The following is a 26,204-nucleotide window of genomic DNA, read 5'->3' as shown; positions in this document are numbered from 1 at the left end:
CATTTAAAAGTACCTGCATCATTAAAACTCAATGCTACGAGTGAGCGAGCGCCCTGTCGTAAGATGGCCGCCAAAATGCGGACGTTGCAGTCAATTGGCCAGCAGCGCGGACGAGCCATCTAGCCCTTATACATATCTATGAATTAATATGCTGAATCTCCCCACAGTAAACGCATTTTCAAAGTGTCTTTATTATTACAGTGCCTCCGTTATTACTGTAAGTGTATATTTATAGTTATGTGATGTAAATACTGTTAAATAGCGTCAACTAGTGGTGGGCAGAGCGAGGCTTCGTGAAACACTGAAACAGTTGAATCAATTGTGCCGTATGTTTCGAGGCTTCGAAACATCAATCCGAAACCGCCTCCACAGTGACACCTAGCGGTCGTTTGCATGTCTTTACATGAAGCAGCCTTAGCAAGATTTTAGATGAGCGCTGACAAATTGTATCCCACATGTTGTTTGATTGACACACAAGTGATGGGATGGGAGAGTGGATAGTGCTCTCGACTCTCATGCGTAGATCTTAGGATCGAACCCGGGAAATGCATGCGCAACGTCATCATAATAAAATGCTTTTTGTTGTTGTTTTAACATCTGTTTGACAACTATATGAGCTTTTAGGCTCACAATTGTCGATAACTATAGGCTATTCGGGTCTATTTAATAAAAAAAATGGAATAGAGATATACCAAATAAATAATAAGAGATTCATAAAATATATCAAGCCATAATATGCCACATTGTTTACATATAAAGATTTGTATTCAAATATATAAATTGTTCTGTGTTGATAAACTCAACCAGCTTCTTTTTTACATATAATTTCTCCAGTCTTTGAAAACATTCTCACACAAGGGACACACTTGCTGGCATGCATTTTTTTGTAAGTGTTACATACATATGAGGAAAAATGACTTCTTTTCAGTAAATTATAGTATTTGATCTTGCCAAAAACGCATCTATGATTGATGTATGTCAGATTTGTTTCCTACCCTGTCAGTTTAAGATTCGACGCAGATTCGACAGGTACGCCACCTTTCGAAATACTTGTGAAATGCACCGCTTGGTGTTTCGAATCACTTCATCACGTGACATGGGTGTTTCGAATCACATTCCGGAGCAGTGTTTCGAAACATTTACGCTTCGGGATCTCGACACAGTGTCGAAACGTCAGTTTCGCGTTAGCCATCCCTAGCGTCAACTGATATATTATCTTGGCTAACGTCTAACTTACTGTGGTGCTCTGGTCTAGTCTGCCTCGTCTGCTGCACACTGTCATTGGTAACGTTGTATTTAAAGTACATTTAATAACAGTGAATTAAAACTTTAAAAAACTTGCTTATTGTTGCATATATACTTTTTTATAGATGGATATACGATTTATATTTTTAAAGACATCAGAAGTAAGAAGTTGAGAAAGTATATAGTTAGTTAGGTAGCTTATGTTTTGTCCATATGCATTTCACTGAAATTCGCAGTGATTTTACCTCAGAAATACATTAATAGACAGTTATTAAATGTGAATACCCAATCTCTTACATTAAAATATCCTTATGTGTGATAACTGTCAGGGCAAATAGGAAGAGAGGAGGGTGGAGAGAGATCACAGACAGACAGAAAGAGAGAGAAACGCTTCCATAAGCAGGTGAGAAATTGTTCTGTCAATTCAAAAATTGTAATTCTTATGTAGCTTTATAGTAACTGGATTAGCCTTCAGCAAACATGTTTGCCTATTTTTGGATAATAGAAGTTAAAGTATCATTGTCAAAATTTGTTATGTTGCAGTTTCAAAATGACAATACCAGTGTTGGGTAAGTTACTCAAAGTAATGAATTACTAGTTACTAATTACATCTTCAATCATGTAATTAAATTACTTTACAAGTTACTCTCTCCAAAAAGTATTTAATTATTACTAATTACTTTCTAAATCCTATTTAGTACATGATACAAGGATAGGCTTGAAGAAACAATATATAAAAGTACATCAATTATTCTGGTACCACTTTAGGGTTCATTTCTCTCTATTAATTAACTATTAACTACTTTCGCCTCAATATACTCCAACTACTGCTTATTAATACTAAAGTAGTTGTTTATTTTAAGTATTTGTAGAAATGGGGAGGGTTAAGGATGTAGAATAAGGTTTTGCAGAATCAGGCATTAATGTTTGTTATTTAAATAGGCCTACTAAAAAACAGTCAACATCTCAGTTAATATTAATGCTAATATTTAACCAGTTAATAGTGAGAACTGTAAACTAAAACCATGTTAAATCCACTATTTATTATCAAGGTTCAAGGTTCAATTTTATTGTCATTACTCAGTACAGGTACAGGGTAACGAAATGCAATTAAGATCAAACCAAAAAGTGCAATAGCAGTGGTGCATGACTGTAAGACATAATCATGGACTATACATATACACACACACATACACATACATCATATATATATACATACATGCATATATACACATATATATATATATATATATATACATACACACACACACGCACGCACACACACATACAGGCATATGTGGTTTACGAGGTCAATGTGACTTTTTGGTGGTTTACGGGGACACACCTTTCCCAACATCCAATCGACATGAGAGTTATGTCAAAAAATTTCATTTGATCTACAAAAGACAAAACATGCTTCAAAATAGCAAATTCATTTTTACAACACACAAATAATAATTATGTGACATTTTACAGGCTTATGGGGTCCGAGCCAAATTGTGGTTTATGAGGACAATGTGACTTTTTAGTGGTTTACGGGGACACACCTTTCCCAACATCCAATCGACATGAGAGTTATGTAAAAATGTTTAATTTGATCTACAAAAGACAAACCATGCTTCAAAATAGCAATTTCACTTTTACAACACACTAATAATAAGTATGTGATATTTCACAGGCTTATGGGGTCCGAGCCAAATGGTGGTTTATGAGGACACTCAAAGTTTATGAGGTTTCTCTACACACAAACCTAGCCCAGTGGCCGTTCTAGACAAATTTCACTATGGGGGCCAAGGAGGTGCACATTAAAAAAGGGCAACAAATGATATTTAAAGATTATAGGGGTGGTTACAGGGATTAGTTTAAGCCAGGACTACACCTTTATTTAGTTATATTTAGGAAGTATAACTAGTTTTAACAAACATGCCTTACTAAAAACATTACTTGTGTGCATTTTAAAGCAAAACAAAGAGCACTGATGTATTTTAAGATTTGTCAGTGCAAGTTGGACAGCTCTTACATTTATTTTAGTCTAGGACTAGTCTAATCCCTGTCTTGGAAACCGCCCCTTAAACTTTATTAGGGCCCGAGCCCCAAGGAGGTGCAAAGCCCTATTGTTTTTGTCCGGTTTCTTCTTTTTTTTCTCCGAAATGAATCGCATTTTTGGAGGTCTAAACATGCTCAAAAACTCATGAAACTTTGCACACAAGTAAGAAGTGACGAAAATTTACATGTGGTATAGGCATCAGAAGTTGGCGTGTAGAAATGACTCTATAGCTAACCTGCAAAATTTCAAGAGAACAGCCCTCCCGCTACGAAAAACAAAGGTGGCCAGAGACATGTCTACACAGGCACGGGCCACCCTTGGCCTCTGCGTAGAACCGCCACTGACCTAGCCTCATCCTGGTTTAAGGGGACTGACAAACACAGCTCAATTTCACAAGTGGTCAAAGGTTTTCATTGCTTTTAAAACAAGTCTCTTCTATATATATATATATATATATATATATATATATATATATATATATATATATATATATATATATATATATATATATATTTTTTTTTTTTTTGAATGGTAATATATTATGGTTTCCACAAAAAATATGACCGTGAGTAATGATGCTGAAAATTTGACTTTCAATCATAGAAACAAATTATAATTTAATATATATTCACATAAAAAACAGTTATTATGAATTGAAAATATTTCACAAATTAGTTTTTATTGTATTTTTGACAATTAATTCATTTTGACAATAACGTAATGATGATAATTAACTCTTTCCCCGCCATTGATGAGATAACTCGTCAATTAAGAGAAAACGCTTCCCTGCCAATGACGAGAATTTCCGGCTTTCCGCAATGCCGCAACTTATACAACCCGTAAGAAATGACTCACATGAAAGAACTCTGTGTATGTTTTAAAGATCGCTCTGCATCTGATCTCTATAAAAAGTCCTTCACAAAAATTGAATTATCTCAGCTTTTTGCTCAAAATTGGGTGTTTTTGAAGAAACCTTCCCATATTTGAGAGGTGATAAAAAGAGAACAAATGAAGGTATGATGAAAGGTTTTTTTTTGTTTGAAAGCAGAGGGTCTGTTCTTTCATTTGATATATTGTTTGTTTATATATTTAAAGAAGAACATTTTCTGGAGGGCATTAAACTTTTGTGAAAATCATGAAAAATGCTGGCGCTGGCTGGCAACTTTTTTTAAAACGCTGGCAGGGAAAGAGTTAAGAGAGTAAAAACGTTTAATAAAAAACTGATTTTTTGAATTTAAAAACTGTCAACATTACAATCTAGTGCTGCCAAATGATTAATCACGATTACATTCAGAACATTTTTACTTTGTGACGGGAATTTAAAAAACATTACTTTCAACAGCAATAACATTACAATCAGAAAAATTTTACTTAAAGGAACACACCCACATTTTAGCTTATTCACAGTATCCCCCAGAGCCAAACAGGTCCCCACATATTATTCTTATCTCCGTGCGTGCTCTGTCTGACGCAGCCCCCGCCAGCCCAGCCAAGCACAACGACCGGAAGTGAATGGCTCCAGCCAGCACACCGCTCCAAACAAGCGACAAAACAACGCGAACATTTTCCTATTTATGTGTCGTGATTTGTATAGTCACACCGTGCACAAACACCAAGGTCATATGAGACAGCCATCCTTTAACAGTATACAGTAGGGGTGTAACGGTACGTGTATTCGTACCGGACCGTTTCGGTACAGTGCTTTCGGCACGGTGCACGTGTGCACCGAAGGGCCAAATGCAATCTTTTGTGTGCGGAACATAGGTGGAACATAATATGTTGTGTGCGTTTCCACACGAACATATTAAGTGGCGGAAGTCTCCGAGTTCAGCGCAAGTCTTCTGTCAAACATATAACATAATTTGGCCCGCAGAAAGATTTTTATTTACTTAGTTGTATATTCGTTTGATTATTGATGTAAACGTTTACGTGTCGCGTCTAAAAGCGCATGTTAAACGCGTGTTGACGCCCTGTTTTGTTCTGTTTGTTCTTTCGTTGCTACGCAATCATGAGTCGCGCTTTCTGTGACACGCGAGAATAACGGAATGCGTGATCAGATTTTTCATCTGCACCTCACGTCAATCATATCATTGTCACAATGTGATCAGCTGGTCGGGACAGAGAAGAGCTGTAACCCGGGCTTACTCAGCTGTTACTCAGCTGTTACTCAGCTGCGGAGGGGTTCGTTAGTTCAAGTCACAGCTTACATTGGCAACACAAGCAAAGATTAGGAGAAACGTGCAAAAGGTAAAAGAAGGCTATGTATGCAACTCACCCATCTTAATATGAGTGTATAATAACTATATCATCATGTTGCTTGCTGTGCAGTTACACATAGAGAAGTAATATTATTTTTATACAGAGATGGTACATAACCAATTCAATACTGTGACTTAAAAAATCAAAAATAATTCAAAACAGAAACATTTTTGGTGGCAAAAATGTAGGCTAATCGTTCATAAATGTATTTTACTTTACTGTACCGAAAATGAACCGAACCGTGGCCTCAAAACCGAGGTACGCACGAACCATGATTTTTGCGTACCGTTACACCCCTAGTATACAGGGCTCAAAATTAACCATTTTATTTGGTAGCACTGATGCTCCCAACTTTAAAGAGTTAGAAGCACCAAATTTTGAAGCACCACAGTATGTATAAGTTAATAGATTTATTTTCTTAAAAATAAACACAACTGGGCTTTACACATCCTATGGCCAGGATTTGAATTTTTTTTTTGCAGATTCCTAAAATAGTACCCAAATGCTGTTTAAATAATAAAGCCGCAATAATAATTAAACAATTATAGGTAACATAATTATGATTACAATAAAAAATCTAGCAAACACGTAAAACACTGATTAATTGTGACATTACAAAAGGATGTTTGTCGGATGTCCCTCAAGCAGGATGCGCTCATACATCATCAAACACTATTTGATTTGATAGACAGGTCAGTGTCTCCTTCAATAATGAACACATTTGTCATGACACTTTTTGTGTTTTTGGCACTTTCGCCATGTTCAAGCAAGGTCTCGCGCTTAAAATGTGTGGATTCCGCCACCAACGCCGTTTTACCTGCAACCTCCATTAATACAGTAGTAAGATTGGCTGTAGTCGTCTCGTTCTCTTCATTCTCGCAGTTCGTTTTTTCACATTTTCGCGCTTTGCGTACCAACGTAGCACGGCAACAAGGAATGATTGACATTCATCTTAACCAATCTGTGCTCTTCATTAAACGCAAAAACTTAATGGTGAAATTTGATTGGTTATGTAATGCTGGAGAGAACACTGAACCTGGAACAGCACACAGCATACACTATCTAAATCAAGTCACACCACAACAAAATAAGCAGTCGCAAAAATGCTCCCAAATATTTTTTAAGGTTGCACAGATTAAATTTTGGTCGCATATGCGACCAAAACAGTCGCAATTTCGAGCCCTGGTATACATACTGGGAACTATATTCTCAGAAGACGAAGCACTGCTACTTGGGCGGAGTGATTTGCACAACTCTGACCGAACTCTCTGCTCCTCACCAGGGGGCTTCTCGGGGGCTGCGAGCAAATCACTACGCCCAAGTAGCAGTGCTTCGCCTTCTGAGAATATAGTTCCCAGTATGTATTCGTTAAAAGATGGCTGTGTCTCATATCACCTTGTTATTTGTACATGGTGCGACTGTACAAATCACAACACATAAATGGGAAAATGTTTGTGTTATTTTGTCACGTATTGGGAGCAGTATGCTTGCTGGAGCCATTCACTTCCAGTCTTTGTGCTAAGCTAAGCTAGCAGGGGCTGCGTTAGACAGGGTTACAGCAGGCACAGAAAAATATGTATGGACTTATTTAACTCTGGGGAATACGGTGAATAAGCTAAATTCCCAAAATGTTGGCGTGTTCCTTCAATGACGGAAATTACAAAACGTTACTTTAAAATCAACAGCATTACATTCTGAACATTTTGACTCACTTTTCCATGCGCTTAAAGGTAAGCCCTCGGTTTCAAACAAACTCTCTGAGATTTTGCTCTGTCCTATTTTGTAGCACTGGATGCTCACATCTTTTACAGACCTCACATTCTCTCACTGAAGCCAAGTGACCTTTGCTGATGTGAGATCTGAAGTGTCACATTACAGCGTTCACTGGGGCGACAGTGGCTCAGTGGTTCATGTAGGTTGTCTACAAACCGGAAGGTTGGTGGTTTAATCCCCGGCTCCACCTGATCAAGTGTCGAGGTGTCTTTGAGCAAGACATCTAACCCCAGCTGCTCCTGATGAGCTGGATGGCCCCTTGCATGGCTCACACCACCGTCGGTGTATGAATGAGAGAGTGAATGGGTGAATGTGAGGCAAATTGTAAAGCGCTTTGGATGGCCATAGGTCTGTTAAAAGCGCTATATAAAATGCAGTCCATTTACCACTCACTTCAGCTTTTGTCCAGGGTTTTTTGAGCGTACCCTTTCCTCTGCCAGAGACTGAAAACAAACAAGATGATAAATTGTTAACATAACTGACTACCATTTTTTTACCTTTTAACCAGAACTAATATAAAGATTTGTTTAAGTAATGTTTACTCAAATTAAGCATGACAGTGTTCAAAGTTAAGAACAGGTAAGCCAACTCATTACATGAATGAAATAAAACCCAAATTTACCACACCATTGTTTTGAAAGACATTTATGACAAGTGTTTGTTCCTTCAGATGGGTACTTCAGGCATGGTTTCCTCCTTTTCAAAGGCTCTATAGAAATGGATAGGCAAATAATTGTTTTACAATGCTTTGTCTACATATAGAAATATTATTATTATACAATTTAAGTACTCTGAAAAAGAGAGTATAAAACTCAAATGTCTGTAGACCTTTCACGACTGTTTTAAACACAGCTAATTATTTCCATTCGGGACGAAACAAATGATTGGCTTGCGCAACTATCACTCTCTCTCGCGACCATGGCACCACCCCTGTTGCTACGGGATCTGCCCACACATGCGCAAACCCGATTGATTATCCAGTGCACGGGGCACGAAATCTTTGAAGAGCAAAAGTACTGCAGTGAAAGAGCATTAACTCACAGTACCTGAATATCCAGTCAACGAAGGCAAACGAGGCAAAAAAAAGGAATAAACGAAGAAATCAAACGAGAGTAAATATCGCATGGCTTTTCCTCGAGTCAACGATGCGGTAGTGGTATTGTCTCCGGAGTGTAGTCCTCATCAGAGTCAACAATGACCACGTTTACATGCACACCATTAATTCGATTATTTCCAATAATGCGAGTAAGGTCTTAATCGCAGTAAGATGTTTACATGACTGGAGCTAACCTCTTCACTCTGGTTTACATGCAGTTTTTATTTTCGGATTATTCACATAACCCAATGCAGAGCACAAATGATGAACTCACATATATGGTCCACTGTTTTAATTTACTTACGTTAAATGACAAACACGTTGTTATAGATGTATTTCATTATCCGGTGCCGTGATGAAGATATAAATATGACAGTGCCTGTAAAGGGCGTTCACATGATATAAAAATATAGTTTTAAAAATCGTTTTATATTAAAGATAATAGCAGAGCTCACACAACAACTATAACGATAGCGATTTTGGCACATGATGAACGATAAACCATTGACAGCCAATCAAATATTTGAACTTGAAGTGCACACGCACTTAAAATGCAGTAGAAAGCTCTTTCATTGCTGAGGTTATAACATAAAATTACCTCAGGTATCCAGAGCTGATGCAGTTGTTGCCGTGAAATTTTTCTACCACACGGACTACGCCAAAAGGTAAGATATTATTACACACTACTACATTCATTGTTCAGTTACGCGAAACGCAGCGAGTTGAGGACATCTGCTGGTTTCCCGCTGTGTAAATGCAACAACAGCATACATTCAGTGACATGTAAACAATTGCAAAAAAGTTTTTATTACAAGAAATATCCAATAGGTAATGCCGAATTAGCATGAAGTTATCATTATGATGTGGTCAGTAATATATTTATCGTTATAATTATTGTTATAATGTCCTTAATGGTTTAATACACTGATGTCGTGTTATTTGAGCTATTTCTGAATGAAGACAGACTGCTGACAGCGAGTCGTGTTGGCAGAATTCATGTAAAACTTCCTAATGTCAAGTTTAAAACGAATTTGTGCTTAATGTGCGTGACTTAAACACACGTGCACTTAATTAGTGCGGTATAAATGCGATTAAAGCGTTTACATGGACGCATACTGCGATTATAAACGGCGTACGCCACCTCTTTTAATGCGATTAAACTTACTGCGATTATGAGCTTAATCGCATTATTTTTATCGAATTATTGCGTTTACATGAGGTAAAGTATAATCGCAATATTGACAAAATCCCATTATAATCGCATTATTAGGCTGCATGTAAACGCGGTCAATGCTTTCATCACGGAAACTCTTACATGCAAAACATTGTTTATGTTATGAATCTTCCACGAAATTCACCTTTATTACAGTGTAACTGATGGTAATGAAAAAACTTGTATCAATGCAACCTATTTTTAGATGTCTTATAGGCTAAATATAACTAACTTGTTCGTTACCGAATCAAACTAAATATATTTTAAACTTTTCCAGTATCGATATGCTTGCTTAATAGTGAGTACTAAAAGGCATCCTATTTGTTTATATTCATAGTGATAAAGTTAGGTGTATTATTACATGTGATTCTGACGTGATGTTACTACATGCACCGTGCTCCTTCCTCTCCGCTCGTCTGATGTAAATGATGGTTCTCCCAGCAAAGCAGTTGCGCGTTCATGTGTTTTGGGGGCGTGGCTTTAGAAGAAACCCAGGAGGGAGGAGGTGGAGTGAATGGAAAAATGAGTCATGAGAGGTCTACAGACACTCGATTTTATACTCTCTTTTTCTGGGTACTTACATTTTACTTATGTATTGAAATATAAAGACAGTTCAAACAAATTTGGTAAAAAGTGTTTTAGACTTTTTAGACTTAAACCTGCCTACTCTGCCTTTAAGTGAAGAGGAAAGTATTTGTTGTTACGTTTATTTATTGAACATTTTGACTTCAACGGAATTTTTTACTGTATACTGCCAGGTTTCCTAAAAAAAAGTAGAATAAAAAACTAACTTAATTTTTTTTTAAGTCTAGTAATTCAGGGCTCCAGACTAACTTTTTTGTTATTAGGAGTACTTAAAAGAAGTATTTTAAAATTTAAATGCCTAGAAGGGGAAAAAGTCTTCTTTATGCGCGTTGCAGAAAATGACAAAGGCACGAGCGTTTGCTGACTAGTGTTGCCAGATCTTACAGGAAAAAAAAGAAAAACAGCAAACAAGAAAAATCCAATAATAAACCAAAATAAATCCAAATGCTTTATTTCAAAGATCAAAATATTCGTACAGGCATGTTTACACTTTAATAACACCAAAATCTTGATCGCTTCATGTGCCAAAAGCCATAAACGGTTAAGCACCAAAACGGTATATAAGTACAAAAAAGACGAGGACCTTGCAACACCTCAAGATGTTGGGCGCTGTGAACACAAATGCATGCAGTACACAACGCCAAGACGGAGGTTTATTGCAAAACATAATCCTGTTAAATTATTTTGGTCAAAGCTGTGAGTGTTAAGCACGCGAGGCGGCAGAAGGTGGCTATTGTTATCTCTTTGTCAATCATCACATTTTCGTGAGTTTGCAGTGTTTTCTAGGCCGATGAAACAAGTCTGACAATGTTCTGCTCTGTATGTTCTGCTCTTATATTTCACATATAAGAAATTCAACCAATGGTGAGGCTTAACGACAAAGGGTGAGGTGGTAGCCAGGAAGTATAACGCTATCTAAAATATTGCCAAAGACGGTGTTACAGGGACGCAGGAAGTATGACAAGGGAGACGCAGCGTCTCGTTCCCTTCTCAGGGAACAACAGTTACATACGTAACCCAACACGTTTTCATGTGTCAAACACAACTAAGCAAAAAAGCATTTTAGAATGAATCAACAGCTTACCATCTACTTGCCAAATTGCCGATGTTGCACGCCCTCTGTGAAGCCTAATGTGCAAACAGTACTGTTGTTTAAGATGCAGTTTCTGTTTTACATTGCCTAATGCAATTTTGTGTTTGGGAACTTATAGCATAGCACAGATGACAACATGTTTGCTTGAGACAGCGCAAGCTAGCACAGGTAAAGCTAAGCTACATTATAGCGATGACGCTGTAGTGAATATTCTCTCAGACCAATCAGTGACCTACAGTGTTTTCGCGTCATGTTTGGTATCAGCTCGGGTCGCTTGGTACCCAAACCGAGGTGGTACGAAAAAAGTATTGGGTACTATGTACTGCACCCAGTGGAAAAGCTCCCAAAAGTAAGCTGACCCGACCCAAACTAAACCAAACCGTGGAGTACTATGCAATGGAAAAGCGCCATAAGTATATCTTCTGTAAGTCACACTTTCGTAAGGTTCGTCTGGCCATTCGTAAGCTCTCTCTTAGCATTGCTTGAGCGCAAAACGCTATCGCCGCCACTGTGCAGCAGTCTTTAGACATCAGCGCAGCGCAGTACAAGTCAAACTATGGTATGTTGACAATGATTTTATGTTATGGACATTTTAGGACTTATAATAATATATGTTTGCATTAGATACAGGACTTTTTATGCAGTTGACTTTATTTGGTATCAGAACTAATGAATCGAAGACGGCGCTGGTGTTGTGTCGAAGGTTGTTCCCCATTGAAGTCTGTTCCCTCTGTTTATAGCGTTTTCATCACGTTACATTTATAATTTATTTAGAAAGATTAAAGATTTGAATTGGTTATACTAAAAAGCAATAATATCATGTATTCTATTATACAATTTATTAAATATTTCATACATTTCACAGTTTTATATTATGGTATGTCTTTATTACATTATACTGTTTGTTTTAATACGTGCATACATAATAAATTTATATATTATACATATAATATGATTCATACTATAAAGATAACTGACTTACCATTAAGAACAATAAATGAAGAGTTTTGTTGCAAAACGAGATAACCACCGTTTTTTTAATTGTCCAGAAATCTCGTTTTTTGGTTGTGCATTCCAATTAACTTCAATTCAAATGCAGTTGGTTTGTTTTGATTTAAACCTTCATAACTTAAAAAATACAGCTAAGTAGCACCATAAAACAAAATAATAACATGATAACATAATAATAAACATGTTTTGACAAAAATGTAAAAAAATGGATTTATCTCGTTTTGCAACGAAACTCTTCAAATATAGAAATGCACACATACATCTCAGTAGCCATTAAAGCCATTTCTTGTTGTAAAGTACCTATTAGTATTAAAATGTATTACATAATTTTTAAAAGTCATTAAAGTCATTAAACCCATGTCAAGAAGCAGCACAAGTGACAAGTGGTTCGTCTACCCGTATTACTGATAATTTAATTAATAGTCTATATTTTACGGATAACTTAAACTAAGTTAAAATATATGTTACTGGAATAATTTAAGTAATGTTCCATTTCTATAGAGCGTGTTGTCTTTTATAGCGCCGTAATGCACCTTCGCATAAAGTGGAAAATAAATCCCTGAGTGATCAATTCAAATAATTCAGCACCTTCACTTGGGACAGCGGCATCTTTAGGTCCAACTTAGAGGCAGCGTGTTAAGAAGCTTCCTAAGGGACACTTCGGGGAACACACTTAGGAACATAAACAACTTTGGTAAGATATATCTTTTTGAGTCTTCTTAGGGCGCTAAGAGTGAGCATTATTGGGGAACCGCGCCCTGAAATCTGAAAATATTTCACTTTTTTTATATGGTTAATGAACTTAAACTGAATCAACACTGAACTGAATTAAAGGGTCATGAAACCCCAGACTACTTTGCACATCATAGAAGACAATGTTAGCATCTGAAAGCTGGTTAATTTTGAGCTTTCTGCGCTATTTTCATCTTCTGGGTTTAAAATCTACATTGTGTTGACGTCACATGTGGCAAAGAACTAGTACATTGATAACGCTTCAGTGTCTATAAAATTATTCATGAGACTGCGTGTTCTTATCCTATGAGAAGGCCCTTAGCTTAAAGGGGCGGTGAATTTGTCGATTTTATTGTTTTATACTGTTGTCTGATGTCTACTTATGATGTTCGCGTGGTTTTTACATTTAAAAACATCAAAAGCAATAAGTAATAGGCTATTTTGTAACATGGATTAGTGGCTGTCTGGAGAAATGGTTCGTTTGAAGGGGCGGCTGCATTGAAGACCTGGATGTAAACGCCACTGCTATGATTGGACAGCTTCATTCCCACGTCATTACATGTGGGGAAATGTTTTAAAAACTTAACTTGTAAAAATAGCAGCCGAACACATGTGTTTGAGCCACAAAAGATTCTGGGTGCTAAATATGATACACATAAATGATAATACGTAAAGTACATACAAAACTTTAAACTTGACGTGACTAAATTACCGTAAACAACACAGTAAGCGTGCATTAGAATCTAAACTGCGGCTGATAAATCCTTATCAATAACTTTGCATATTTCTTGTGTGCTTGTGAGGTTGCTCTGACATACACGTAACGTTACATACCACAGTTATATGATAAAAAAGCTTTGTGGAGTGTTTGACCTTTCAAACGCAACTCGCCTAAATTACCGTATACAACACAGTAAGCGGGCATCAGAAACTGCGGCTGATAAATCCTTCTTTATCACTAACTTTGTATATTTCTACCGTTAAATTACAGTCGTGTTGTTAAGTGTTGTACCTTTATTAATCGTTTAATGTTTTTAGTACATTAAAACAGTCAAACATACGTGTTTAGACATGGATGTTACAACAGACATATCAAGCGATCTCTTCTAACAAAGCAATAGTGAAACGCAGTAACTTAAATAAACTTAATGCAGGGCTCGACATTAAGGCTTGTCCGCTTGTCCGGGACAAGTGGATTTTTTGCAGGACAAGTGTAAGAGAAAATTAGTTGTCCGAATGGACAAGTTAAATTTCAATCAATGTTACTTCACGTTATGTGCTGTTAACGACAGAGCAGAACGTGCAGCGCAAACACCGAGCGGAATATAGGGCTTGGGAGCCGCGTTGCATTCTGGGACGTCGCGGCCATGTTGGTGGCCTCGCGAATGTAAACATACAGCAAGTTGAACGAGGAGAAGCGGCGGAGTTGGGAGAATTAAAAGAAAGAAAAATGATGTTAAAATCCGGAAAAGGATGTGGAATTTACTGGGATACGTTAAACAGGGAAGCCGGGACCGGTATGTGGACAAAATCAGAACTATTAACGGTTAGGATCCATATGAAAAAAGAGTTAATAAAGGACCTTTTAAGATAACAGCGTGGTTGTTGTGAGAGCACGATTTCACGCCAATCTGTAAGCAAAGTCACGTATGACCTAGCTTCACAAGTAGCTTAGTTAATGCAGCAGTTTTTGCTGTCAGCAGAGGGATAGCAACAGAAAGATGAATGTTGAAATTTTCCCGTATTTTGGGCGAGTAAACCGGGACAGTTCCCTTATGTTCAATGTTGACCTAAGCTATATAAATTAATATTCAGATGTTATACTTCACTGTCGTATATATAAATGTCATTTATATGTCATGTATCCACATTACTGAGGGGTTGAGGTTAATGTTTGGTTTCCGATATTGAATAAAACATAATAAAGTTTTCTGTAATCTGTCATTTTTAATGTAAATTACTTTTAATGTGTTACTTTATTATTAATACAGCAACGGTTTACCATGGTTGAAAAAATAACGACAAATTAATTAAATTAAGACACACAATTGAGAGAAAGTATGTCTATAAACAGAGCGCAGCATGGAGCGCAGCAGTAAAGGAGGCAACCAACATGGCCGCCACGACAAGTAATGACGTCATGACGCCCAAGCCCTATTGAACAGAGAGCGCGGCACGCCGACACACACGTTTACATGTTACTGTTATTGTTACTAAACAAGCTGTGCGCGTTAAACCTGATCGCCAAACACAGAGGGGCGGGAGTCGCGTGGAGTGGAGAGTGATGTTTCTGCAGGCTCCGGCGTGAATATAAATGACTTCACTGTGTGTCAAAAAAGCCGATTTAAGTCCGTATTTTTTCTCTTCTAACGTTCGGTAAAACACATAACGGGCTTAAAATCTTGTTTAAGAATCTGTTTTATAATGAGAATCTCTCTTTCAGCGCGCCTATGATTGTGTGTGCTGCGCGACAGCTGATTTGAATCTGACAGAGTTCGTCACTGTACATTAAAAATCCCACACGAACATTACAGCGTAAATGCTAGGTATAAGATTGATTTTATATATATAACATAATCTAGATACATTTATTCTAATAAGTTTTTTAAAACATGGTAATGTTTTAATGTTTTGCTTTAGTGTTTTAATGTCAGACAATCATTGAAAAATCATCTATTATTTTGCTTTAATTGCTAGTCCGGGTTTGGTTGAAGGCTACAGTTTGTCCGGTTAGAACAAGTATGTCTCACTCAAAGTATTCAAATCGTATTCATATTGTGTGGTTAGTATAATGCACGCACAGTCCACAAAACCTCCTTTGATTTGAATCAATCCTGCTTATTTAAACTATAACTATTTACACTATTCAGCCGATCTCCTTTCCCGTTATCATTCACCTGCTCTATTCTCCGACACTGCGCAGACTCTCTAGCGGAAAGTTTTGGAACAGTCCATTTCGCACTTAATAACAGGGGTGATCGGATTAGTCCATTTATTAAAGGTGACCCTAACTTTTCTACAATCATTGAAATGTGGGAAAACTGAAGAGAAAGGCAGCAGATATAGCATCATTCTTCAGAAAGAGTAGCAAGAAGCAGCGAATGAATCTTAGTAAAATACATTTCAGTGGCCTAAATTCACATGATTTTCTGGTCTCTATGGTATTTTCAGCAATGGGAGATATAAATCCTGGTTTCAAAGTAAATTTCAAAAGTTTTATTTGATTAAATAGTTTAAAAAAAAACGTGACGTTGAATTATGACTATAAATTGTATGTTAATCTCAATTCATTTTAATTAAAATTCAAGTATTGTAGAAGTTGTATGTTATACATTATTCTGATTAACACACATATAATACTTAAAAGTATTTTAAGGTTGGATGATAGAGATTTTATGTGCCATCAGAGTAACTGCTGGCCCCTACCTGGCCACCCCTATGAAAAATCCCTTGCTCCGCCACTGATTAGCAAAACACAAAAAATACATTATATTATAAATCTTTACCCGGACAAGTGACTTTTGTGCATGGACAAGTGCAACGCAAATTGACTTGTCCGAAGGACAAGTTGCTCAAAAAGTTAATGTCAAGCCCTGCTTAATGTGTATACTGCTGTGTCATTTTTGTCAGATCCAATATTAGTGGTGTTTTTAATCACAGTCTCTCTGCAAATCCAGCATCGACTTCTTTACAAATGAATCCGTGTACACAACAAACACTCCCCACGCGAGCTGGAACTTTTTCAAAAACAAACTTTATCCACGCATTCCTAATGTTGAGCCTCCGTTATCCAGCGTCTGTGTTATTCCCATAGACGGTTCTTCCACAACCGAAAATGCGTTTCCATGGTTACTTTAGATCACCGCGTCAAAATAAAAGTCTCTCAGAAAAAATGTATTTAAAAGTCATTTTGGTTACATTTGGCAATCTTTAAAGACATGTTTACTTATTGTTGAGACACACGTGTCACGCGAAGCTGTGGGAGGGGCTACAAAAGTGTATTTGGCTATGGGGAGGTGCTTCAATTCTACTTTGACGTCATATTTTTTGGAATTCCACACTCGCTTGTAATACTGGCTTGGTGCCAAAAACTGTTATATTTCAGTAGCACATTTCAGTTCTGAAACTTGCAGAATGTTCATTTAAGTATGATGACCTCTTATATAACAAATTATCAAGTTAAAATTAAGTATTTGATTCACCGCTTCCTTTAATTATTCACAACAGCATGTTATGACAGACGCTTTAGACTGTGAGATCACATACATTAACTGAGAGAAACGTTCATGAATCGAAAGAGAATGTTTGTATTTGCTTTGTAATAAGAGTTCGGCACAAATGTTATTCATTCATTTTAGTGAGTGATTTTTACAACTCCTTGACACAACCCGTCAAAAGGCTTATATAAATGCCACAGAATAAGCCTTAGATTATCAAACTGCAACAGTGGTTTTATCTATACGTTTTCAATGCAGAGTGCCAATGGCTGTGCATTTATTGTGTTTTTAACTCAATGGAAGCGAATTGAAACTGTCTGAATCCTAAGTTGTCTGTCTGTCTCCCCTCTTTCCCCTCCTTTCTGCATGGCACCACGTCCACTTTTTAGTTTTTTTAGCATAGCTTAGCATAATCCATTGAATCTGAACAGACCATTTAGCATCGCGCTAAAAATAACCAAAGAGTTTCAATATTCAATATTTTTCCTTAAAAATTAACTAAGTATTTTAATTTAGACTTCGTGGACTCTGTTTTATTTTTTTTTAAAGGAATTTTCTTACCATCATTGCCACTGCCTGGCCTTCTAGCTTCCTGCTGGGATCTTACCATTATTACCTTGAGGGGAAAAAACCAAGTTCATGAAAGACATAGAGGATAAAGATATTAGTGATGAGCTAATTTTCAAAACCAGTATTGAAGTCGCTTTTGAATGAGCTGGGAAACTGATTGAGATAAACCAGAATTCTATTTTTTGACAAAAATCATTTACACAAATTCAGGCACTGCACAAAAGCCTGTCAAGTGCTTTTCAGAGAATAGCGCAGACGTGCTTCACATCGTGAGCAGGCACGCGTGCCACACGGCTGAAGTGAGAGAAAGACGTGGTTCTTGCAAATGTAATGCAAGTTAGCTGGTGCAGGGCTTGACATTAACTTTTTGAGGAACTTGTTCTTCGGAGTAAATTTATGTTTCACTTGTCAATGCACAAAAGTCACTTGTCCGGTTAAAGATTTATAATATAATGTATTTTTTGTGTTTTGCTAATCAGTGGCGGAGCCAGGGATTTTTCATAGGGGTGGCCAGGCAGGTGCCAGTTACTCTGGGGTGGCACATAAAATCTCTATCATGCAACCTTAAAATACTATTAAGTATTATAGGTGCAATAATCACAATGATGTATAACATACAATTTCTACTTTCTACAATTTTAATTAAAATGAATTGAGATTAACATACAATTTATAGTCATAATTCAACCTCATTTTTTTACTATTTAAAGTGACACCATGTAATTTTTCAACCTTCATAATAAATGTTCAAGACCCTTGTGATAGTACATCGACTTTAAATAGGTTGAATGACATGTCTACCATAGCCTGACGGGGTCTGTATCACTTTTACTCGTATTTTAAAACGTAGGGTTTCTGGTAGTAACCAGAGCACAAAAAAAACTACAAAATTCGACTGCTTTACGGCATACGTCACTTCCTCCACACAATTTGTTTTTAACGTGAATTTTGCTGGAGGCTACTTAAGGAGTGTAGAGAGCAGTTTCTATTATGTGACTCTGTGGCACAGTCTTTAGTGTCACGGACCTATGACACGGGCGACCCGGGTTCGATTCCCCTTTAAGGCAATTTTTTATATAAACTGTTGATTCATACATAAATGCGATGTTCTTTATAAATTACGGCGATTATATTGCATATAGTTCCCTGTATTCAGATGCTGTGTTCACGTATTTATCTTTCTTTTTACTGTGTCTATGATATTACATTACAATCCAGGATGCTATAGCACTCAAACTTGCTCACAGTGTAAAACCAAACCCTATTCATTCACCAATCAGATCCGAGCGTTTCTCTCTTCTCTCTTCCTCATTTGCTGCGTTCCGCTGTCACTCGCGTGACGTATTACAAAGCGGCAGACCTAAACACATCGGTTTACTTGGATTTGGAGCGATTTTCACACAAAAAAAAGGAATAACGAGCGCCATTGCGGAAAATCCTGGTGGCGAGGGAGAGAGAGACGATGCAACAATATTTGTTTGGAAAAAGGCAAGGAAATACGTCTGGTCGTTTCTGAATTGGAAGGCTGCAGCCTCCGGAGGTCAAATATGCAGGCTGCACACGTCATCAAGCCTGGGTTATTAAGGTAAACTGAGCATTACATTCGCAAGTCATAAGCATACTGCAACAATTTACGATTAACTAAGTATAATAGTCAACTTTGTAATTGTTAATATTGAAAATAAGACAGTCTTGATGACGTATACAGCTTAGAAATACCACATCCGGAGGCTGCAACCTTCAGATTGAGAAATGGCTTCTGCCACGACGAGTTCCTCATCAGAAAGTTGTAACATGACTGCGTTTCTCCCTGTTGTCTCAAAATGTTGATCATTTAGCATTTTAAATGTTTAGTTTTTAGTTTAGTTTTAAGGTTGGCCAGTTCCTTTCCTTTGCGACAGTGCTGCGGCGCTTGTGGGCTCTAGGGGCGCTAGAAGTGAAAAATACGTGTCTAGCACCCCCTAGTGGCCAAAAAGTTTCATGGTGTCCCTTTAATCAAATAAAACTTTTGAAATTTACTTTGAAACCAGAATTTATATCTCCAATTGCTGAAAAAACAATAGAGACCAGAAAATCACGTGAATTTTGTAGGCCACTGAAATGTATTTTACTAAGATTCATTTGGCTGCTTCTTGCTACTCTTTCTGAAGAATGATGCTATATCTGCTGCTGCCTTTCTCTTCATTTTTTCCCACATTTCAATGATCTGACATTAAAACACTAAAGCAAAACATTAAAACATTACCATGTTTTAAAAAACTTATTAGGGTAAATGTATCTAGATTATCTGTTATATATAAAATAAATTTTAAACCTAGCATTTACGCTGTAATGTTTGTGTGGGATTTTTAATGTACAGTGACGAACTCTGTCAGATTCAAATCAGCTGTCGCGCAGCACACACACATAGGCGCACTGAAAGAGAGATTCTCATTATAAAACAGATTCTTAAACAAGATTTCAAGCCCATTATGTGTTTTTACCAAACTTTAGAAGAGATAAAATACGGACTTACATCGGCTTTTTTGACACACAGTGATGAAAATGCTGTTTCAAAATCATTTATATTCACACCGGAGCCTGAAGAAACATCACTCTCCACTCCATGCCGTCTCGCTCCTCCATGTTCGGTGATCAGGTTTCATGCGCGTGCAGCTTTTTAGTAACAACATAAGGTGTAAACGTGCGTTTGTGTGTTTGTCGGTGCACTGCGCTCTCTGTTCAATATTCCGCTCGGTGTTTGCGCTGCGCGTTCTGCTCTGTCGTTAACGGCACATAACGTTAATTATAAAACGGTTAGTTCCAATCCTTGATTCTGATTGGTCAATAGGTGTGCTTTATTCACAATAAAACACTGCTATGACCGCTTCACCCAACGGTTCTATTTAATATCACTGCGCCCTTAGCAACACCCTTAGCAACACATAAACATATAATGAGACAAAGTCTGAGAACAGTTTGTTGTTTTTATTTGAGCTTCCATGTTGTTGTTTGCATTCAGGGACTATTTTTTCTAGCGGAAAGAATGCTTTTATTGATTTAACTTCATGAAAGTTGCACTAATAATTTTTTTTACTTTAATATTGTGTGGTAACCGTTTTATAAAAGCAATAAGGTACTCGAGGCAAGTGCTGTATCGTGAATAAGTAACGGCTGAAGGGGTTGCAGGCACTCCGCTTCGCGTCGTGCCTAACAACGCCCTTCAGCCGTTACTTATTCACGATACAGCACAGCCTCTCGTACCTTATTGCTTAAGTAACATTGTTTGAAATTTAACTTCTCCAGTCGGACAACTAATTTCTCTTACACTTGTCCTTCAAAAAATCCACTTGTCCCAGACAAGCCTTAATGTCGAGCCCTGTGGTGATTTTGTTGTTTGAGCAACCTAGCTAGGCGGCACGTGCCTGATTCGCTCTTGCTCACGTTATTTATGTGCATTATTTACATGCTACAGTAGCTACACTCCTTTAAGATAATATAATGTTCTACAAAATCTGCTTCAGTTTGTGTTTATTAACCCTTAAGTTTCACTTCATCACGCAGCTATTCCCGTTAGAGGTATCTGTTAAAAACATTTAATTCATTAATAATCTAGTATGTGTTCATTTTCTGTCAGTTTCTTCAAAATTAAGTTTTATTTTCCTTTTCATCATGACGTGTACCCTTTGATTACCACGTCCATGGAATTCTACACCTCTGCTAATTTGGCTGGTAACACTTTATTTCGATAGTCCACTTTAGACATTTTACTAATTATAAGTAACTTTGCAACTACTTATCAACTACCAATCTTTAGAGAATTAGTAGACTGTCTGCTTAATATCTACTAACACTTTATTGTGATTATATCTCCTCAGACATTTAACTGTCTACAACAGGGGTTTTCAAACCTGTCCTGGAGGACCACAAGTACTGCACATTTTGTGTGTTTACCTTTTGTGACACACCTCATTCAGTTACCTTACACACCCAGTTCAGGTCTTACAGTCTCTACTAATGAGCTGAAGATTTAAACCAGGTGTGTCTAATGACGGAGACATGCAAATTGTGCAGTACTACTGGTCCTCCAGGACAGGTTTGAAAACCCCTGGTCTACAAGTATCTTTGCAGGTGCATGTCAACTTATTCCACTAACCCTAACATCTTTCCTAACCCTTACAGTCTACTAATACTTTAATGACAGTTAGTTGATGTATAGTTGCAAATTAATGAAAGTTAGTTGACATGAAGTTGCAAAGTTATTTATACAGTTGAAAGAAAAAGTATGTGAACCCTTTGGGCTTACTTGGATTTCTTCATAAATTGGTCATAAAATGTGTTCTGATCTTCATCTAAGTCACAACAATAGAGAAAAACAGTCTGCTTAAACTAATACCGCACAAACATTATATGTTTTCATAGTGCAGGGTGGAAAAAGTATGTGAAACCCTAGGCTAATGAGTTCTCCAAGAGCTAATTGGAGCCAGGAGTCAGCCAACCTGGGGTCCAATCAATGTGATGAGATTGGATGTGCTGATTAAAGCTGCCCTGTCCCATAAAAAACACACACCAGTTTTGAGTTTGCTGTTCTGAAGAAGCATTGTCTGATGTGAACCATGCCTCACACAAAAGAGCTCTCAGAAGACCTACGATCAAGAATTGTTGACTTACATAAAGCTGGAAAGGGCTACAAAAGTATATCTAAAAGCCTTGATGTCCATGTGTCCACGGTAAGACAGATCGTCTACAAATGGAGAAAGTTCAACACTGTTGCTACACTCCCTAGGCGTGGTCATCCTGTAAAGATGACTGCAAGAGCACAGCACAGAATGCTCAATGAGGTGAAGAAGAATCCTAGAGTGTCAGCTAAAGACTTACAGAAATCTCTGGCACATACTAACATTTTTGTTGACAAATCTACAATAAGGAAAACATTAAAAAAGAATGGACTTCATGGGAGGACACCACGGAGGAAGCCACTGCTGTCCAAAAAAACATTGCAGCACGTTTGAAGTTTGCAAAAGAGCACCTGGATGTTCCACAGCACTACTGGCAAAACATTCTGTGGACAGATGAAACCAAAATTGAGTTGTTTGGAAAGAACACACAAGGCTATGTGTGGAGAACAAAAGGCACAGCACACCAACATCAAAACCTCATCCCAACTGTGAAATATGGTGGAGGGGCCATCATGGTTTGGGGCTGCTTTGCTGCCTCAGGCCCTGGACAGAGTACTGCCATCGATAGAAAAATGAATTCCAAAGTTTATCAAGACATTTTGCAGAAAAACTTAAGACCAACTGAAGCTTAACAGAGGATGGACGATGCAACAGGACAACGACGCAAAGCATAGAAGTAAATCAACAACAGAATGGCTTCAACAGATGAAAGTACGCCTTCTGGAGTGGCCCAGTCAGAGTCCTGACCTCAACCCCATTGAGATGCTGTGGCATGACCTCAAGAGAGCGATTCACACCAGACATCCCAAGAATATTGCTGAACTGAAACACTTTTGTAAAAAGGAATGGTCCAAAACTTCTCCTGACTGTTGTGCAGGTCTGATCTGCAACTATAGGAAATGTTTGGTTGAGGTTATTGCTGCCAAAGGAGGGTCAACCAGTTATTAAACCCAAAGGTTCACATACTTTTTCCACCCTGCACTATGAATGTTTACATGTTGTGTTCAATAAAAACATGAAAACGTATAATTTTTGTGCGGTATTAGTTTAAGCAGACTGTGTTTCTCTATTGTTGTGACTTAGATGAAGATCAGAACACATTTTATGACCAATTTATGAAGAAATCCAAGTAAACTCAAAGGGTTCATATACCTTTTCTTTCAACTGTACTTAGTAAAATAAAGTGTAACCATTTGGTTAATTATCTGAACCTGCTCCTCCTTAACTTTGTTAATAAAACATCATAAAGTAATTCCTCAAATAAAGACCGGTATTCAAATAAACGCCGGGCCTCTGATGGTGGCCGGGGGCGTGGACATCGTGGACAAATAAATCCCAGTCTCAAATTAATGCCAGGGACAAATTAGTGTGAATACCTGCAATCTCCTAAATGCATTTAAGTTCATCATTATGCACAGCTGCTAATAGATGGCAGTAGCTAAATTGGATGGGTCTTATTTAATGCTAGTGAAGGAGTTTTTAAAGGACAAGTTTGGTATTTTACACTTAAAGCCCTGTTTTCAGATTGTTTATGATGAAATAGAACGGTTTTGACTGAAATTTGGACATATGATGCTGGGCCGAGAATTTTAGGGTGTTTTTTGTATCATGATCCCCACCTCTACAATGGCTGCATAGGTGCACTGGAACAATCCTTATTAAAATGCATTAAATGAAAGTAAACGAAAGTTTAATGCATTTTAGGAAGGATTGTTCCTGTACACCTTTACACCCATTGTAGAGGTGGGGGTGATACAACAAACACCCGAAAATTCTCGGCCCAGCATCATATCTCCAAATTTCAGTCAAAACCGTTCTATTTCATCATAAACAATCTGAAAACAGGGCTTTAAGTGTAAAACACCGAACTTGTGGAGCATGGCACCCAGAAGAAAATTTGTTTTTAAATTTAAACAAACTTGTGTGTGTTTACAAGTGTTTTAAGTTTGGTATTTTACACTTAAAGCCCTGTTTTCATATTGTTTATGATGAAATAGAACGATTTTGACTGAAATTTGGACATATGGGGCTGCCCCGAGATTTTTTGGGTGTTTGTGTTTCACTTCCCACCTTTACAATGGGTTTAATGGTGCACTGGAACAATCCTTCCTAAAATGCATTAAACTTTCGTTTACAAAGACGTGACAATCACCGAGTGGTCAGGGGTGTTCACTGATATGCTCACACAAAAATCGTTGCAAAAGATGCTTTTCAACAGCTGTTTTAGCATTCGTTGTTAACTTGTGGACCTTTTTTCCCCAAAAAAACCCCCTCACACCTGTACATTCTTCCGCTTAGAGCTTGAATAATAGACACTCCAGCCCAGGTGGTGGCGCTAATCCGCCATTGCCAATTGCAAGAATAGAAACAAAGTTCCCGGCGCGGAGTAATACCGTACCTCACAGCACATCTAATACATGTCAATGGAGTTGGCAAAAACTACGATAAAACCTGTTAGAATGTGTATTTTGCAGCGATTTTTGTGTGAACATATCAGTGAACACCCCTGACCACTCGCTGAGTTTCACGTCTTTGTAAACGAAAGTTTAATGCATTTTAGGAAGGATTGTTCCAGTGCACCATTAAAGGCGGAGTCCACGATGTTTGAAAAACGCTTTGGAAAAGAAGACGGGCCGACTACCAAAACACACTTATAGCCAATCAAATCAAATCAAATGCCGGGTTGCGTATGTGTGGGGCGGGTCTATCAACAGAAGGTCCAGATTCTATTGGGGTAGGGGCGTGTTTGTTTAGGTGATTTCAAATATCAACATTGGCTTTCAAACATCATGGACTCCGCCTTTAAACCCATTGTAAAGGTGGGAGGTGAAACACAAACACCCAAAAATTCTCGGGGCAGCCGCATATCTCCAAATTTCAGTCAAAACCGTTCTATTTCATCATAAACAATCTGAAAACAGGGCTTGAAGTGTAAAATACCAAACTTGTCCTTTAATTAACAAGTTAACTGCTGAATCACATTTAGTAGGAATTAGAAAATTTCACTTCAGATCAAATTATAACACGTGTGACACAAATTTGACAAAATTATTAACAAACCTCTTTAAGAGATGTGACTTCACTTCCTGAAGCGACAGGCTCATGGACAAGCTGGAAGACCGAAAAAAAGAGAAATGAGCTATAATGTGACTTAGCGGTAGACTATAAGTTTACAACATTTGTGTGTGTTCACTCATGGTTTATGAGGACACATGTGACTATTGTACATGACTCAGCAAGTAGACTATAACTTTACAAACTTGTGTGTGTTTACTCATGGTTTATGAGGACACATGTGACTATTGTACTTGACTCAGCAGTAGACTATAACTTTACAACACTTGTGTTTGTTTACTCATGGTTTATGAGGACACATGTGACTATTGTACATGACTCAGCAGTAGACTATAACTTTACAACACTTGTGTTTGTTTACTCATGGTTTATGAGGACACATGTGACTATTGTACTTGACTCAGCGGTAGACTTTAACTTTAAAACACTTGTGTGTGTTTGCTCATGGTTTATGAGGACACATGTGACTATTGTACTTCACTCAGCAGTAGACTATAACTTTAAAACACTTGTGTGTGTTTACTCATGGTTTATGAGGACACATGTGACTATTGTACGTGTGTGTTAACTCATGGTTTATGAGGACACATGTGACTATTGCACTTGACTCAGCGGTAGACTATAAGTTTA

At 37.5% G+C, this 26,204-nt stretch overlaps 1 long non-coding RNA gene and 1 pseudogene across 1 annotated transcript; one reads left to right on the top strand and one right to left on the bottom strand.

The window, feature by feature from the left end:
• LOC129437111 (protein NLRC3-like) overlaps positions 1–26,204 on the top strand; it is a 433,660-nt pseudogene that overhangs the window by 355,340 nt on the left and 52,116 nt on the right.
• LOC141361759 (uncharacterized) lies at positions 7,087–25,612 on the bottom strand. Its single transcript, XR_012367939.1, has 4 exons — positions 25,560–25,612; positions 17,833–17,887; positions 7,952–8,033; positions 7,087–7,767 (listed from the first exon to the last, which is right to left on the bottom strand). It is a non-coding gene; the product is annotated as an uncharacterized lncRNA (long non-coding RNA).

Source organism: Misgurnus anguillicaudatus, chromosome 24, assembly GCF_027580225.2.
Source record: "Misgurnus anguillicaudatus chromosome 24, ASM2758022v2, whole genome shotgun sequence".
NCBI classification, from domain to species: domain Eukaryota; kingdom Metazoa; phylum Chordata; class Actinopteri; order Cypriniformes; family Cobitidae; genus Misgurnus; species Misgurnus anguillicaudatus.
The sequence above is the reverse complement of the archived record's forward strand: the minus strand, read 5'-3'. Positions and strand labels throughout refer to the sequence as shown.